Genomic DNA, 16705 nt, shown 5'->3' with positions numbered 1-16705 from the left:
CGCTGCTTGGGCTAACCTGTGTGACACGTATATGTATCACTCTTCGACTTTGCTGGCTGCTTAGCCGGGGAACACAGATTGACTGGTTTGCTGTCAACAGCTTCTTCTATACAGCCTAAGACTGTCCTTGGTGGCAGGAAGATGTCATGCTTGGTGGAGTTGCAGATGGGGATTTTCACAGCTTTGGAGGCACCACAGGCCACATCAACTAACGCAGGAAATAGTTGTAGTCCCTCCGGTAAGACACTTTCTAAGGTGGGTTCAAAAAGCATTGTTCCTCCCTGTGGCCAGGATCTGACACGACACTTCAGTTCACATATTTGGCCACTTGGAACTGTAAGACCTTTCTTCCCCCCTCTAATGGTGTCATTTGCAGGCTTTTTTTTTTTTTGGCTGGAGTATCACTAATTACGTAGACAGGGGCTTCAGCTGTATCTCGATGGAGCTTTAATGCCTCTGCGAGGAAATCACTTAGACTGACACTTCCTGGCTCTTCCAGACTCTCTAAAATGATTTCCTCTATAACATTGAACCCTAGCAATAGGCCACTAACACAGCTCTGACTCACTAGCATTGGTAAATTAATGGCTACTTGACCATGTCTTGCACATTTGATTTCCACCAATATTTCAGCCCACCCTTCAAAAGGTACATCTGTCCCATTAGCAGCTGTGATTCTGAGTGGATTATCTGGCAGTAGGTCTGTGAGTGACTGGATTTTAATGTCAGGTAATTGTTTCTTTAGCCAGGACTTTTCCAGTATCGTAACCTGAGCTCCACTATCTAGTAGGGCATCAGTCTGCGCACCATTGAGAGAACAGGTTAGCAAGCACTTCCTGCCTATCAGTTTTGCTAAATTATTTCCTTTTCTTATTCTGCGTTGAAATAGTGATGGACAATTTGTGGGTGCAATTGAGTCATGGCTGGTTACGGAAGTAGGGGACTTGTTTGGTCACTGGTGGTCCCTCCCCAGTGACCCCATCACGTTTCCCGCTGGCTTAGTCTTTGACAGGCAGCCCACAGCTCGGTGCCCTTCCTGGCCCCACCTGAAACAGTGGTTGCAGCTTGCAGTGCCTCGAGCTAAACATGGCTTGCATTTCCCCCTTGTGGCGGACTTGGGTGGTTGCACCGTACTTACGGGGTTGGCCTGTGACGGCACTGGAGTGCTGGCTGTAGGGGTGAGAGCCTTCTCTATAGTCTTTGCTAAGGCTGATACATGTGCTGTCAGTTCGTGTATAGCTGTTCGGTTCGCCTGGACTTCAGCTTGCGTTTGAAGAACACTGGCTTGAACTTCAGCTGGAGGCTGGACTGCATGTTGTCTCTCCCATTGTTGCGTGGCATTGACTGTGACTGTTCTGGTTTTCCAAAACAGACGTTTTTTAACTGTCAAGTGTATTTTAAAACATCATGGCTTCCCACACTTGACAAGGGAAGGAATCGACCAGACTCAGGATTTCACTCGTTCTTCAATTTATTTGACCAGTAAACAAGGACAGTGAAAAACCGCTGTGACCAGTGACCAGCGAAGATTCCACTTGCGGCCACAACCGAGAGGGAAGAGACTGAGACTCCACCTGGGGGCCTGAAGGATAAAGCTGCTGTCTTTCAATTGAAGAGAAAATGGCAAAGTCACTAGATGATTTGAAAGTGGAGAGGACCACAGCTAAGAGACTTTTCTCCCGTCTTGCCAATAGCATTACACGGACCCATACAGAGATGTCTATAGAGGAGCTAAAAGAGAACTTCAAAAAGCTTACACTGGAGAGCTCCAGAGTCATGGAGGCAAATGAGGAGGTAGAGGCCGCTTACATGGAAGAGTCCGAAGCAGCTACTGCAAAGGAGCTGGGCGACTTACTGAGAGCCGACATAGAAAGGACGGTGGAATATTGTAAGCAAAAGACTGAAGAAGTTAAACTCCTAATTCGAGAGACAGTCTGGGTTGTATATGGAGAAAGAGAACTGTCCGTAGCTCTATATATTGCAGAGGGGGAGTGCAAGAATGTCTCCTCCACCCCGTTAGACATAACTCTGGAGGCTTATGAGTTCATGCTGACCCACTTAGAGAAGTTGGTGCATAAGGTAAAGGAAGCGCACCAGAACTGGAACCGTTGGGCTCCGCCAGCCGAACAAGGAGATGCTGATGGCCGCCTAAGAGCGCTTGAGGTGCACCTTCCCCAGATGGTGTCGCGGAAGGCCGCTTTCATTAAAGCAGCGAGCATAAAACCAGAGACTGAGGAACCTCCAGGCCGCCGTTCAGCTCCAGTGGCAGCGATAAAGCTGAAAGCCACAGCTCTACCAAAGTTTGCCGGTAACCAGAGAGGCTACTACAGATGGAGGCAAGAATGGGAGGCTCTGCAGAGGCAGGGTGAACCAACCGGCTCCAGAGAGGTGAGGAAATTTCAACTGCTTGATAGTCTTGATGAGAGGGTGGCCAGAGATCTATGCCTGTCAACATACAACTCATCAGACGAGATCTTCCGAATCCTGGAGAGCCGGTATGGGCAGGGCCGGCGTTCCGCACACGCACATCACGCACTGTGCGTAGGGCACCAAGTGCTTGGGGGGGGCACGAAAAAATCTGGGTCGTGAAAAATCATCACAATAGGCTACTAATATAAATAACAAATCAAATATGTCTAAAGCATGTTAATATACAAAAGCAATACAAAAGTAATATAGGCCCAGACCAAATTAGTCGAGAAAAAGGTGAATCTCCTGTGCCAGTCTCCCTCTGGTGCCCCCCCTTCCCCACCTCCCAGTGGTCTGTTCGATTATGCTTCAAACAATGTCAAATTTGGCAGACACCGACCTCAGACGTGGCCTCGAAAAGGCACCAAGAGTCGGGGGCGGGAAAAAGGAAAAAGCAGAGACAGCGGGATGATACTCGCGCGTCGCTTGCAGGTAAGACAATGTTTTAAATAAAAATTGTAGTTTTGTAGCGGGGGGGCCCTTGCGTCGTGTATGCATGTCCAGGGGGGCGTCGCTAGTAGTGCAAATGATCCGGTGCAGGCTTTTTTAGCCCTGCATGTTGAATCTTTTATTTTAATGGGGGTCCGGGGGTTTCTCCCCCAGGAAATTTTGAAACTTGGGCTGTTTAAGATGCAGTTAGTTTGTTTGAGAAGAAAAGGAAGACCGCTTAGATACGTTTTTTCGTTGTTGTTCTATGCGGATAATGCGGTCATTTTCAAGAGGTTCATAGGCCAAGGCCCAATGGTGACATCTGTTGGTGAAATTGCAATTAGGAAAAAAAAAACCACAATCTCAGTGTTTGTATATTTTCATATTCACAGAGTTGTCAAATTATTAGGGCTGGGAAAAGATTAATCGCATCCAAAATAAAAGTTTGTGTTTACATGATATATGTGTGTGTGTACTATGTATAATTATTTTGTATATATAAATACACACACATATGCACGTATATATTTAAGAAATATTTGCATGTATATACTGTATATATTTATATATAATTTATATTATATATAAATTTAAATATTTTATATATAAATAACAAAACCACCAAGCATTTGTGCTTAGGGCACCCAAATGGCTAGCGCCGGCCCTGGGTTTGGGAACCAAGCCACCATCGCTCTCGAGATCATTGAGGAATTACAAGCAACTCCACCATTCAGGAGCGGCCAGCCAAGGAAAGTCATAGAGCTCATCCAAACAGTGGAAAAGGCCCTTTATGATTTGAGTGAATTGGATAATGTAGACGCCATAAAAAACCCGATAGTGATTAAATCCATCGAGGGCAAGCTCCCAGAAACTCTGAAGAAAGACTGGCTCACCTATGCTGCTGATGAGAGAAACACTGTTAACCGTCAGAACCGTTTCGACAAGCTTATCAGGTACCTGAAATCACAAAAATCCATATATGAACAATTAGATCAGCTGAAAAACGTCGTCGAACCCGTTAGGGAGAAAATTAAGTCTCTTAAGTACGCCAGAACAAAGACAACCAAGAAGACAAGCAGTGAAATAGAAGGCTGCATCATTTGTGGTGACCCAAAGCACAAAAAGAAACTATATTTCTGTAGAAAGTTTAGAGTTAACCTAAAGCCAGCAGAGAAGAGGGACGCAGTGCAACAAATCGGTGCCTGCGAGAGATGCCTCGAAGTCCACAACGGGGATTACTGCAGGAAAACTACTTATCTGTGTGGGAATCCAGAGTGCAAAGACCGACACCACCACTTTCTTCTTTGTCCAGTTGCCAGATCCCAGCCTCAAAAAACACCCAAGACCAGTTCAGTGGGAACTGAGGGAAAGAGATGCACCGAAATACAAGAAAAATTCCTCTCCAAACTGACACCGGAGTTGGCGCAGCAATGTCAAGACGCCTTCTGCAATGCAGCATCTAGGGCATACAACTCCACTGGAGCTGAAGGAGGCCTTTTGGAGGACAACTGTTTAAAAGAGTACCCAGTGATCCTAATGCTTCTTGACGTTATTGCCAACGATGGGAGAAGGATAGGGACTCTCATTGACTTGGCATCCGATACGAACTACATAACGCACAGAGCCGAGAGCAAGTTGAACCTGAGAAGTGAAGATGTGACACTGGTGGTTTATGGTGTTGGAGGGATGAAAGTGTCTGTCGCCACCAAGCGTTATCTCCTCAGGATACGTGTTAACACTCCCAGAGGGACCCTCAAGTCACATCAATTGATCTGCTATGGACTTGATAAAATTGCAGAAGTTCACAGGCAAGTTCCAGCCATTAAATTACAGAAGTTATTCCCGGATGTTTCCCTCAAAGATCTTGCAAGACCGATGGAAATACAACTCCTGATCAGCCACAAAGAAGGGCAGCTGGTACCGCAGAAAGTTCGTTCTGTTTGTGACCTGGTGCTCTGGGACGGCCCGCTCGGTAAGGCCATCGGAGGCACACACCCGGACCTCTTTGAGGAAGTTACATTAATGGCCCATACGTCAAAGACGCACTTCGCAAGATCCATGAGAACAGCAGCTGCCAGATACACTGAACTCACCTGTAAAAATCTAGTCCCTTGCCAGTCTCCCGACCATCCCAGCACCCAGTCTAATACAGCCACTAGAAGCAGAGACTTCCTGAAGTGGTGGGAATGGGATAGCATCGGAGCTGCCTGTGTGCCGAGAGGTGGGGGATGTCTACTGGCAACAGAGATCACCATAGCCCTGAACCACACTGGCACGCCAGGTATCCATGGACAGAGGATCCAGCATCTCTCCCCAATAACAGGAGAGCAGTTGAAGCCACATTCCGCAGAACGGAGAAGCAGTTGGCAAAGGAACTAGTGTGGAAAATGGCCTATGCTTCACAAGTCCATGAAATACTTAATCGTGAAGCTGCAGTGAAGCTGTCCAAAGAAGTTCTGCAGAGCTGGACTGGGCCAGTGTGGTACATAAGTCACCTGATTGCATTAAATCCAATTTCAGTCTCCACTCCAGTGAGACTAGTGTGGAATAGCAGCCAGAAGTACAGAGGCCTAAGTTTGAATGACATCTTGATAAAAGGTCCTGACGTTCTGAATCCGATCAGAGCTGTCTTACTGAGGTTCCGCACCGGGGTCTTTGCTGCCCTTGGTGACATCCGCAATATGTACAACTCTGTCTGGCTGGAGGAAAGAGAGGTCCACCTGCACAGGTTCCTGTGGCGCGACACTGAAGATGCAGAGATAGAGGATTTCGCCATAACAAGAGTCAACATCGGAGACAAACCTGCTGGTTGCATAGCCCAAGTTGCCATGCGAGAGACCGCCAACTTGCCTCTATTCAGCCATTTTAAAGAAGAAAAACGTGTACTGGAGGAAGACGTATATGTCGATGACATCCTAACCTCTCACAGCGACCTCGACCACCTGAAACCCCTCACGTCCAATATCGAGCAGATCCTGAAAGCAGGAGGATTTATCATGAAGCCCTGGGTCTACTCTGATCAAAGTGGGAGGAAAGGGCAGAGAGGTGAGAATATAGAGTCAAAGACCGTGATCCTGCCGAACCAGCTAACTCCCCAGGATAATAAGGCCCTCGGCCTCGGTTATATCGTTGAGGACGACAAGTTACACGTCATGGTTGCAGTGAACTTCTCTAAGAAAAGGAGAAAAGTGCGCCTTGGCCAGGACTTACCGAGGGAAGAAGTAAGAAGCCAAACACCAGACCCACTTACGAGAAGAGAACTGTTAAGCCAAATCTCTGGTCTTTATGATCCCCTCGGCCTTGTGGCTCCAGCAAAACAGAAGGGAGCCATTCTGATTCGGAGAGCTTTTCAGGAAGCGAAAGTGATGTACTGCATAGAAGACACCTGGGATGCCGCCTTGTCCAAAGAACTCCGAGAAGATGCAGTGAAGCTCCTCGAAGAGTATGCTGACTTGAGGCTACTCAGATTCACCAGAGCCCTCACGCCGCCAGATCCAGTTGGACGACCATGTGGCATCACCTTCTCTGACGGTAGTGAACACGCGTATGGCGCCGTGCTGTACCTTCGATGGAGCTGCAGCCATGGTGTTGTTGTGAGGCTGGTGGAATCTAAGGCCAAGCTGACCCCTCTAGATCACAAGGGTGACCCGGTGAAGGCGGAGTTGTGTGGAGCAGTCTTTGCAGCCCGGCTGAAAAATTACTTTCAGAAACACTGCCGAATCGATGTCAAAAGGTGGTACCATCTCGTCGACAGTCAGACCATCTTGGGCGCAATACAGCGGGAAAGTTATGGCTACCAGACCTTCTTCGCAAACAGAGTTGGCGAGATCCAGAGGAGTACCGACATCCGAGATTGGTTGTGGATTCCGGGATCGGCGAACATTGCAGATATCATCACCAGGGGGGCCAGTCCTGATAATCTAACTGAGGAATCCGAGTGGCAGTCGGGTCCACAGTTCCTTCAGCTTCCCGAGAGTGAGTGGCCGAGAAAATCAGCCAAGGACATTTCTGCACAAGCAGGAGACAGCATCGCAAAAATGCAGAAGAAAACATTTGTTGCGGTACTCACCCGAAGTCAGCAGAAAGCGCAAGATCCAATCAAAGTTCAGGAGACAGAGTCCCAGTCCAGGAGAACACCGGTAATGGCAGTAGTCCAAAAGCTGTTGGACGAAAGGCGCTTCAGTAGCCTAAGACGGTTGACCGGGGTGATAGCATGGACTTGGAGAGCAGCTAAGAAGTTCCTGTGTGCTAAGATTGGAGATAAAGAAAAGTGGGAGGCAGTTCAGTCATCTGGTGTTATCACGGTTAGTGAAAGAGGAGAAGTGTTTCGGAACCTATGCCTGGTAGCGCAAGAGGGTGCATACTTTCCGAACACAACAACGGACAGACTGGTTGTTTACAAAGATCGAACAAGTTGACTCTTGATGTGTGGTGGTAGGATCCAGACCTTCAAAGAGGACCAGAGAGCAGTTCCCCTGCTACCTTTCCAGACCTGGATCTCTACCCTCCTAGCCCGAGAAGCACATAGTGAGGGACATGATGGGGTGGCAGGAACTTTGCTACGGATGCAAAAGAAAGCATGGGTCATCAGGGGGAGAATTATTGCCCGAAAAGTTGTTGATGGGTGTATCTTTTGCAAGAAGGCAAAAGCAAAAGCATGTCAGCAAATAATGGGAGATTTACCTGAAGAGACATCGAGCCCGGCTGCACAGTTTCAATTCACGTCTGTCGACCTGTTCGGACCGTACCAAGTGAAGGATGATATCAGGAAGAGAGTGAGTATGAAAGTATGGGTTGTGCTCTTTTGCTGCATGTCAAGCCGAGCCATCCATGTCGAACTGGCAAGCGCGCTAACAACAGAGAGCTTTCTACTTGCTTACCAGAGGTTTACTTCTGTCCGAGGCAATCCTCAGAAGATCTGGTCCGATCCAGGTACAAATTTTATTGGAGCAAAGCTTTTCCTTGAAGAGATGTACACTTACCTGAGACAACAAAGCAAAGAGTCGCTTGAGGAATATGCTGCTAAGAATGGGACTTACTGGTCATGGATAATCCTTCCAGCCAACTCACCTCACCGGAACGGCGCTGCCGAAGCTGCTGTCAAGATCACCAAAAGAGCTCTCCAAAGTCTTAATAAAGGAGGAGGCCTTACTTTTGGCGAATTCCTGACGGTGCTCAAACTAGCTGCCAACCTCGCCAACGAAAGGCCTATCGACGCCAGAGTCCAGAGCCGTGAAGACCGCATTCTATACATCACCCCGAACACCCTGCTGCTTGGTCGAGCTACACAGAGTGGAGATTTCAAAGCATTCGACTACGCTACTTACCCCTTCAAAAGGCTGCAAGAGATGCAAGCTCAAGTTAGCTACTTTTGGAAGTCCTGGAGCCAGCTTGCAGGTCCAAACCTGTTCATCCGCAGCAAGTGGCATACTGCCGAAAGGAACGTTGCCAAGGGAGACATAGTTTGGCTTTGCGATCAAAATGCACTAAGGGGGCAGTTCAAGCTAGCAAGAGTCATCAGTGTGAATGCAGATTCCAAAGGCATAGTCCGGGATGTCCACGTGAAAGTCTCTCCGAGCAGGTGTGTTCAGGCGAAGATTCAAAGATCCTTTGCTAAAGAGTCCGGGTCTAAGGAGAAAGATTTCCAGGGTACCATATTGCATCGGGACGTACGGCGCCTCATCGTCCTCGTTCCAGTAGAGGATCAATTCGACGGGGACCAGTTCGCCTGAGAGGTGCGATCTTTCCGCTCGCACCGCGCAAAGATCGAGTGGGAGGTGTTGCGGCGATCTGCTGGCAGGTGTGTCTGTATTTGGTTTGTTGTATTTGATGGGAAATATTTATTTAATTTGTTATTTTGTATGTCTAAAGGTTTTTCACCTTCCTTGTTTACTGGTCAAATAAATTGAAGAACGAGTGAAATCCTGAGTCTGGTCGATTCCTTCCCTTGTCAAGTGTGGGAAGCCATGATGTTTTAAAATACACTTGACAGTGTGTCTGACCTAAGCGTGCCTGTCTCTCAACCTCTTCACTAACTGACTTTGTCATTATCTCTAAGATAAAATCATCAGTTACACTTGTATTGGTAAGGAGAGGTTTAAGGCCTCACATGTGCATATTTATCACTTATCCCCTGATACAGCGAGTGAAGAAATACCCCATGGACAAGTTTGTCGTCATATTGAAACTCTGAGCTACCTTGCTGGGAGGCAAACAATATTCTCTGTTTAAGCTCCATTAAATGGTACATGAATTGTTGTGGGCTTTCTCTGTCCTGTTGTTTGGTATTGCTAAGCTCCTGAGATAACTCTGCACTACTCTTGACTCGTAAGTGTGCTCTGAGGAAACGCTTAAGCTCAGCAACAGTTAACCCATCTTTGGTCATCAGCATGTCTTTGAAAGTACCAGGCTTGGTTATCTTTAGCACAGTACGAATTACTTCTGCCTCTGTGAAATTCTCAGATATCCCTTCATCAATCTGCCTACACAGTGAGCTATAGCTAACATCAGAATCTGTCCACTGTGTATCCTGAATTCTCTACGAGGCAGTAAAGCAGCATTATCCGTCAACTTTATCACATCAGTTACCTGGCTGGCTACAACTGATAATTTGTCAGCCTTAACATTCACTAATGAAGGTGCCAATAATGATTCAGACTCTGCAAGTAACTCACATTGCTCTTCTGCAGCCGCTGGAGGTTGTTGCAGTTCAGTAATGAGATCGTTGAAGACTAGCAGGCAGGTCATGCCTTGGTCCTCCTGACTTGCCAACTCGTCACCTTTCAAAAAGTCCATGATGAAGTCATAGAGTTCCACCTCCCTTGATGGAGACTGCCAGGTTGTGGATTACATCTGTCTTGGAGGAGTTGATCAGCTGATGGAGCTGCCTCTGGATTCCCCTTCGCAGTTCTTGTAGAGCAGACATCTCTTCACCTCAGGAGTCACTGGTGTAACACGTTGGTCAAGGAACTTGACATCAGGTTCATTTATTGGTGATTAGCTGCCATCAGGAAAAGGTGCTAATCCCGGACAAGGCCCCAAAATTGTTGCCGTCCTGGCCTGGTGAGCGTCAGGGTGTGTGTGTGTGGTCTTTATCCTGTTTGCAGAAACAATGAGACAGAAACTTTAGCTTGCGTTCATCTCAACTGCAGTATTTATTCTGCTTCAACAAAGGAAGAAATTAATATTCAATTTCCTGAGGTAATAAAAAAAATGCTTTTTTTGTAGCATCAGGTATTTCAAAGTACTTTAAAGGATGTAAGATATCACCATATCTTCAGAAAATACCAAGTAATGAACACATATGTGAATACATAATAACGGAAACACAGTAAAATAAACCATATCCATGTCCATACTTTTCATTGTGCTTCAGTTGACGTGAATTACATATTGACCAGCCGAACAACAAAAAACGAACTTGTTCTCATTTGGTTATAGTAACAAACATTTTCAAAAGTTCGACAATCACATCACATTACACAAATTACTGCATTTCCATCACTTTTAAAGTCAACTACAACGCTTACACACACAGGAAAACCGTTTAACCTGATGTTTTATACACCCATTAGCAATGAATACATTTTCAGATAAGTTAACAACACAAAACGAGACCATTAGCGTTTCTATAAACCCTTTTTGCGCCGACGTCACAATTACGTCACGGCGCTAGCTGGAGGCAAAACAAAGGGGAAACTGGAGGCGGCAAATACAAACCAACACAGATTTGTCTACATAATAAGGAGCTTAAATTAGTAATAGTATAATCAAATGTCATCTTGTTGTGTTGTTGGGTGCTAGAATCAATGGAAAATGAATATGCTGTATCTGGAATTTTTATTTCTAGAAATTATATTCACATCATTAAAATTGCACCGTAATGTCACTCTTTACATTGTCATCTTCTTGGCGCTGGCTAGGCAGAACAGCAGACCGTACCACACAAGTGTTGTGCATGACCATTCATCACATAGTTATAGGCATCTAAAGATTTGTGTGCCCTCAGTTTCTCTTTACACTCTGTTTCTCTATCGGAGTGTAGAAGTCAGGCCACTCAACCGGAGGTAGCCTAGCGTTAACGTTAATCCTGTCAGATCGTCTATTCATTGACTGAGCGTGTATGGGTCGGCCAATCTGGTTACGCCCGATAAAATTAACTTTTGCAAATAACAATCGCGGTCCTGGACAGTGAGTGACCTGCACATTAAGACAAAATTGGATTTTCTTCAGTCATTGTTAAAAAACAAGCTAACAAAACTTGCAAACTAATGTCAAAGAGTATAGAAGTACCAAGAGGCGAAACTCAATAGAACGTTCCATTGCAACAAACGCGTCCATGCGCAGAGCAGCAACTCTGCCATTTTGGACTGAACGCAACAAAGCTGTCATAGAATTGAACGATACCGGTTCCAATTCAAAATCGGTTAATGGAACTAAATGGCAGTTTCTAGTTTTTAATATCTCTATAGCCTAAACTAAAACGGCGTGTTGAATAATGTACAACAAAATAATGCTTATGGATCGGTTTATAATTAAACACTTTTGTCATAGAGCATGACGCTGTCAAATAGGCTATTTATTTACCCCAATAACTTTTGGAGATAACTCCCATTTTCATACACAGCACAATTTTACAACACCAGTAACAACAGCCCATGTTCCTCATGAAATGTTTAACAAATTCATTGAAAAAGCCAAAACACAATGAACAATGAGTTAGGTGAAAGGGACAACACATTAGTTGTCACAGATCACAGAGGAATCAGACAAGATGGTAAGTTATCAGTGTTTATTTTGCAGAAGGATTGCGGTCGGAGATAACAGGTGAGAAGAAGTAACATAGAAAGTTCAATGAAGCTTAGCTGTGGTTTTAAGTCTCTCTCTTTCTTTCCCTCTCTTGCAGGTGGCGTGGCGATGGCTGGTACGGATGGGTTGATCCAAGATGAGTGAAGCGACGGTAAGTAGAAGGTAAGTGATCGGGAAGTCTGTGAGCCATGGAATGACGAGACCAGACAAGTGACTGCAGTGAAGGTGAGTGTTTTATAGTCCATATGGTTGATGGGACACAGGTGACGGTGATTAGTACTCAGGGGATAATGAACGGGGAAAAGTCTGGTTGGGTGAAAGGGAACGAGTGGGCGGAGATGGTGATCTGGATGATGTAACCCTGACAGTACCCCCCCCCCCCTCCCGACGCGGCTCTTGACGCCTGAGACGGGCGCTGCCGGCGGCGAGGTCGACCACGACCCCTGGGAGCCGGACGATCCGGATGATCACTGTGGAACTGGGTGAGTAGCGTTGGATCCAAGATGTCATCTCGCAGGACCCAGGAACGTTCCTCTGGTCCGTAGTCCTCCCAGTCCACCAGGTACTCCAGCCGAGGACCTCGCCGCCGAGAATCCATGATAGAGCGGACTCGATAAATGGGCTCCTCTTCAACGGGAACGGGAGGAGGTACGTCAGTGGGAAGGTTATCTGAGGGAACAGGGGTGACAGGGTCAGTGAAGGGTTTAAGTAAGGAAACATGGAATGAAGGAGCAATCCTGAAATGAGGGGGAAGATTGAGTCTGTAGGTCACTTCGTTCAACTGCCTCTGGATGGTGAATGGTCCGATGAATCGAGGACTCAGCTTACGGCAAGGTAGACGGAGACGGATGTCTCGAGTCGACAACCACACCTTTTGACCTGGCTGATACTGAGGGGTGTCGAGTCGGTGACGGTCCGCTTGTTCCTTGTGTCTCCGTACTGCCTGCTGTAGATGCACATGAGCTGAGTCCCATACCCCCTCGCTCTGATGGAACCAGAAGTCGACAGCTGGAACCTCCGAGGGCTCACCCGACCAAGGAAAGAGTGGAGGCTGGTAACCAAGGATACACTGGAAGGGGGTGAGCCCGGTGGTGTTCTGCCGCAGAGAGTTTTGGGCATACTCAGCCCATGGGAGGTAACGGTTCCAGCTGTCCTGGTACTGATGGCAGTACGTCCGCAGGTAACGTCCAATCTCCTGAATCTTCCGCTCAGTCTGGCCGTTAGTCTGCGGATGGTAGCCTGAGGAAAGGCTGATGGTGACCCCGAGGAGTTTGAAGAAGGCTTGCCATACTCTTGAGATGAACTGAGGTCCCCGATCCGAGACGATATCCTCTGGGAGGCCGAAGTTCCTAAAGACGTTGTGGAATAGAGCTTCAGCTGCTTGTAACGCAGTGGGAAGACCAGGTAAGGGAATCAGCTTACAACCTTTAGAGAACCTGTCCACAACAACGAATACGCAGGTAAAGCCTTCTGAATTGGGTAAATCAGTCATGAAATCGACACCAATGTGTGACCATGGTCGCCTGGGAAGAGGTAACGGCACGAGCTTGCCTTCTGGGACTCTCCTCGGGGTGTTGGTGATGGCACAGACTGAACAACCGCGGATGAACCTGGAGACATCTCTGGAGATGGACGGCCACCAGTACCGTTGACTGAGGAGCGAGAGGGTACACTTGCTACCCGGATGTCCAGAGCCCGGAAGGGAGTGAGCGGAGTCCAGAAGGGGAGTGCGTAGATGTGGAGGTACGAAAATACGCCCTTCTGGACCTCCCGGCGGAGCGGGTTGACGTGTCAGTTCCTGGGCGATCTGTTGGTCAACCTCCCAGACGATTGGACTGAGGATTACGGCTGGAGGGAGGATAGGTTCGGGATGAAGATCTTCAACAGAGGTGTGATGGAGTCGTGAAAGTGCATCAGCCTTGCAATTCTTACTCCCGGGACGATATGACACCACAAAGTTGAAGCGTGTGAAGAATAGAGCCCAGCGGGCTTGTCTAGGGTTCAGTCTTTTAGCCTCCCTTAAGTACTCCAAGTTGCGATGATCGGTGATTACTGTGAATTGATGGTTAGCTCCCTCCAGCCAGTGCCTCCACTCCTCAAGGGCCAGTTTGATGGCCAGCAGCTCTCGGTTACCGACGTCATAGTTCCGCTCCGCCGGGGCTAATTTCTTGGAGAAGAAGGCGCATGGAAGGAGTTTGGGTGGCTCACCCTGCAGCTGAGAGAGAACTGCTCCTACTCCAGTAGATGAGGCATCTACCTCTACCACAAACGGAAGGTCCGGGTTTGGATGAATGAGGATGGGACCAGTGATGAAAGTTTCCTTTAAACGCTGGAAGGCCTGTACTGCGGAGGGAGATAGGGACAGAGACTTGGGCCGTCCCTTGAGGGAAGAAGTGAGGGGAGCACTGATATGACTGTAGTTCCGGATGAATCGTCTATAGAAGTTCGCGAACCCCAGGAATCGTTGCAGTTCCTTTACGGAGGAGGGTTGTGGCCAGTTCTGGATATTTTCCACCTTCCTCTGGTCCATTTGGATGCCCTGTTGGTCGATGACATAACCCAGGAAGTGAACGGTAGAGGTGTGAAATTCGCACTTCTCCAGCTTCAGATATAACCTGTGTGCTCTCAGCTTCTCGAGGACCTGGATGACATGTTGATGGTGCTCAGACATAGAAGAAGAGTATATGAGTATATCATCAATGTAGACGATTACAAAACGGTTGAGGAACTCTCGAAGGACTTCATTCATATGACCTTGGAAGACGGCAGGAGCGTTGGACAGTCCGAAAGGCATGACCTGATACTCGTAGTGGCCCGAGGGGGTCACAAAGGCAGTTTTCCACTCATATCCATGCCGGATTCGGATCAGATTATACGCACTTCTAAGGTCCAGTTTGGAGAAAATGCGTGCACCACGCAGCTGTTCCAGGGCGGCAGGTACCAGAGGAAGGGGATAGCTGAATTTGACAGTCTGAGAGTTAAGATGACGGTAATCGATACAGGGCCGCAAGCCTCCGTCCTTTTTGGCCACAAAGAAGAAGCTCGAAGCGGCAGGGGAGGTAGATGGTCGAATAAACTGCTGATGTAAAGCTTCCTTCACATACTCCTCCATGGCCTTCTGTTCCGGGATGGACAGAGGATATATACGACCTTTGCGAAGGGTGGCTCCGGGTAGCAAGACGATGGCGCAGTCCCATGGCCGGTGTGGAGGTAGTTTGGTTGCCAGTTCCTTACTGAATACGTCCTGGAACGCCTGGTACTCCACTGGGATTTCGCCTTGAACTTGGACTTCAGGGCTTTCCACCGAAGTAGAACAGACAGGAACTCTAGTTTCCCCCGCGGGTGACTTGGAACGGGACGAAGAATGAACCTTCTGGATGGAACTGAGGCAGGATCTATGGCAATCTTCACCCCAACGGAGTACCTCTCCAGTTCCCCAGTGGAGTACCGGCTGATGTTGTACTAACCAGGGACGTCCCAGGATGATATCCGCGGTGGACTCCTCCAGCACCATAAGAGAAATTTCCTCAGAGTGTAAACAGCCGATACGAAGAGTTAGAGTGGGTGTATAATGGCGAATTCGACCACGACCTAATGGCTTGCCTTGTATGGTTTGGACGGGAAGATCTCGGCACAGACGGCGTCGCCGAATATTCAACTTTTGGAGAAACTGGGTGGATATGAAGTTCCCCGCAGACCCGGAGTCAATGAGGGCTTGCGCTGGGAGACAAACACAGGAGGTTAATACATGTACTCTGGTACGTGTGAGAGGCTCAATCTTCGGGGAGAGTTGAATGGCACTTACCGCCTGTCGCGGAGGTCGTACAGGGCAAGAACTGAGGAGATGCTTGTCGGAAGCACAGTATAGACAGAGGGAATGTTGAAATCTGTACTGGCGTTCAGCTGTTGAAAGGTGGGTGGAGTCTACTTCCATTGGAACTGGTGCTGGAGGAGTGACTGAAGGCGCCGGAGGCGGAGAACTTACAGTGGGTCCAAACCTATCACAAGCGGTGAGACGCTGGGCTGTACGGATTGTCTGCTGGATCAGATTCTTTAACCCCATGCTGTCCTCATACACCACCAACAGCTGGCGGACGTTGGAATTCAAACCATGACGAAAGGCGGTGATCAGGGCGGTTTCATTCCAGCCGCTAGCTGCGGCTAGTGTGCGGAACTGAAGCGTATACGAACTCACTGAAGAATTTCCTTGACGGAGGTTATAGAGTTGGTCGTGAATGGACAGTTCTGATATTGTTTGCCCAAAAACCTCTTTAAAGTGCTGTTTAAAACTTGAGAAGGATTTGACCACCGGGGCATCTGAATCCCACAATGACTGTGCCCATCGAAGTGCTTGACCAGATAACAGTGAGATAATGAAAGCCACCCGGGCGGTATCACTACGGAACTGATGCTCATTCATGGAGATATACAAGGATACCTGGAGAAGAAACCCACTGCAGTTCTCCGCCTCACCAGAGTAGGGCGCTGGCCGGGCCATGGGACTCGCAGAGGCAGTGAACGAAGCAGCGGGAGGTTGCGGAAGTGGAGGTGGTGGAAAGAGTGCCGCGGCGACCGGAGGATTAGCCGCTGAGGAATCCTCTTCTAAATCCGACTGATTCTGCATAATTACTCCTTTCTGTGGTCTGGTCTTCTGTCACGGATCACAGAGGAATCAGACAAGATGGTAAGTTATCAGTGTTTATTTTGCAGAAGGATTGCGGTCGGAGATAACAGGAGAGAAGAAGTAACATAGAAAGTTCAATGAAGCTTAGCTGTGGTTTTAAGTCTCTCTCTTTCTTTCCCTCTCTTGCAGGTGGCGTGGCGATGGCTGGTACGGATGGGTTGATCCAAGATGAGTGAAGCGACGGTAAGTAGAAGGTAAGTGATCGGGAAGTCTGTGAGCCATGGAATGACGAGACCAGACAAGTGACTGCAGTGAAGGTGAGTGTTTTATAGTCCATATGGTTGATGGGACACAGGTGACGGTGATTAGTACTCA

The sequence above is a fragment of the Siphateles boraxobius genome, unplaced genomic scaffold, assembly GCF_051911475.1.
Source record: "Siphateles boraxobius isolate OS27281-9 unplaced genomic scaffold, OSU_SipBor_1 7, whole genome shotgun sequence".
Classification (NCBI taxonomy): domain Eukaryota; kingdom Metazoa; phylum Chordata; class Actinopteri; order Cypriniformes; family Leuciscidae; genus Siphateles; species Siphateles boraxobius.
The sequence above is the reverse complement of the archived record's forward strand: the minus strand, read 5'-3'. Positions refer to the sequence as shown.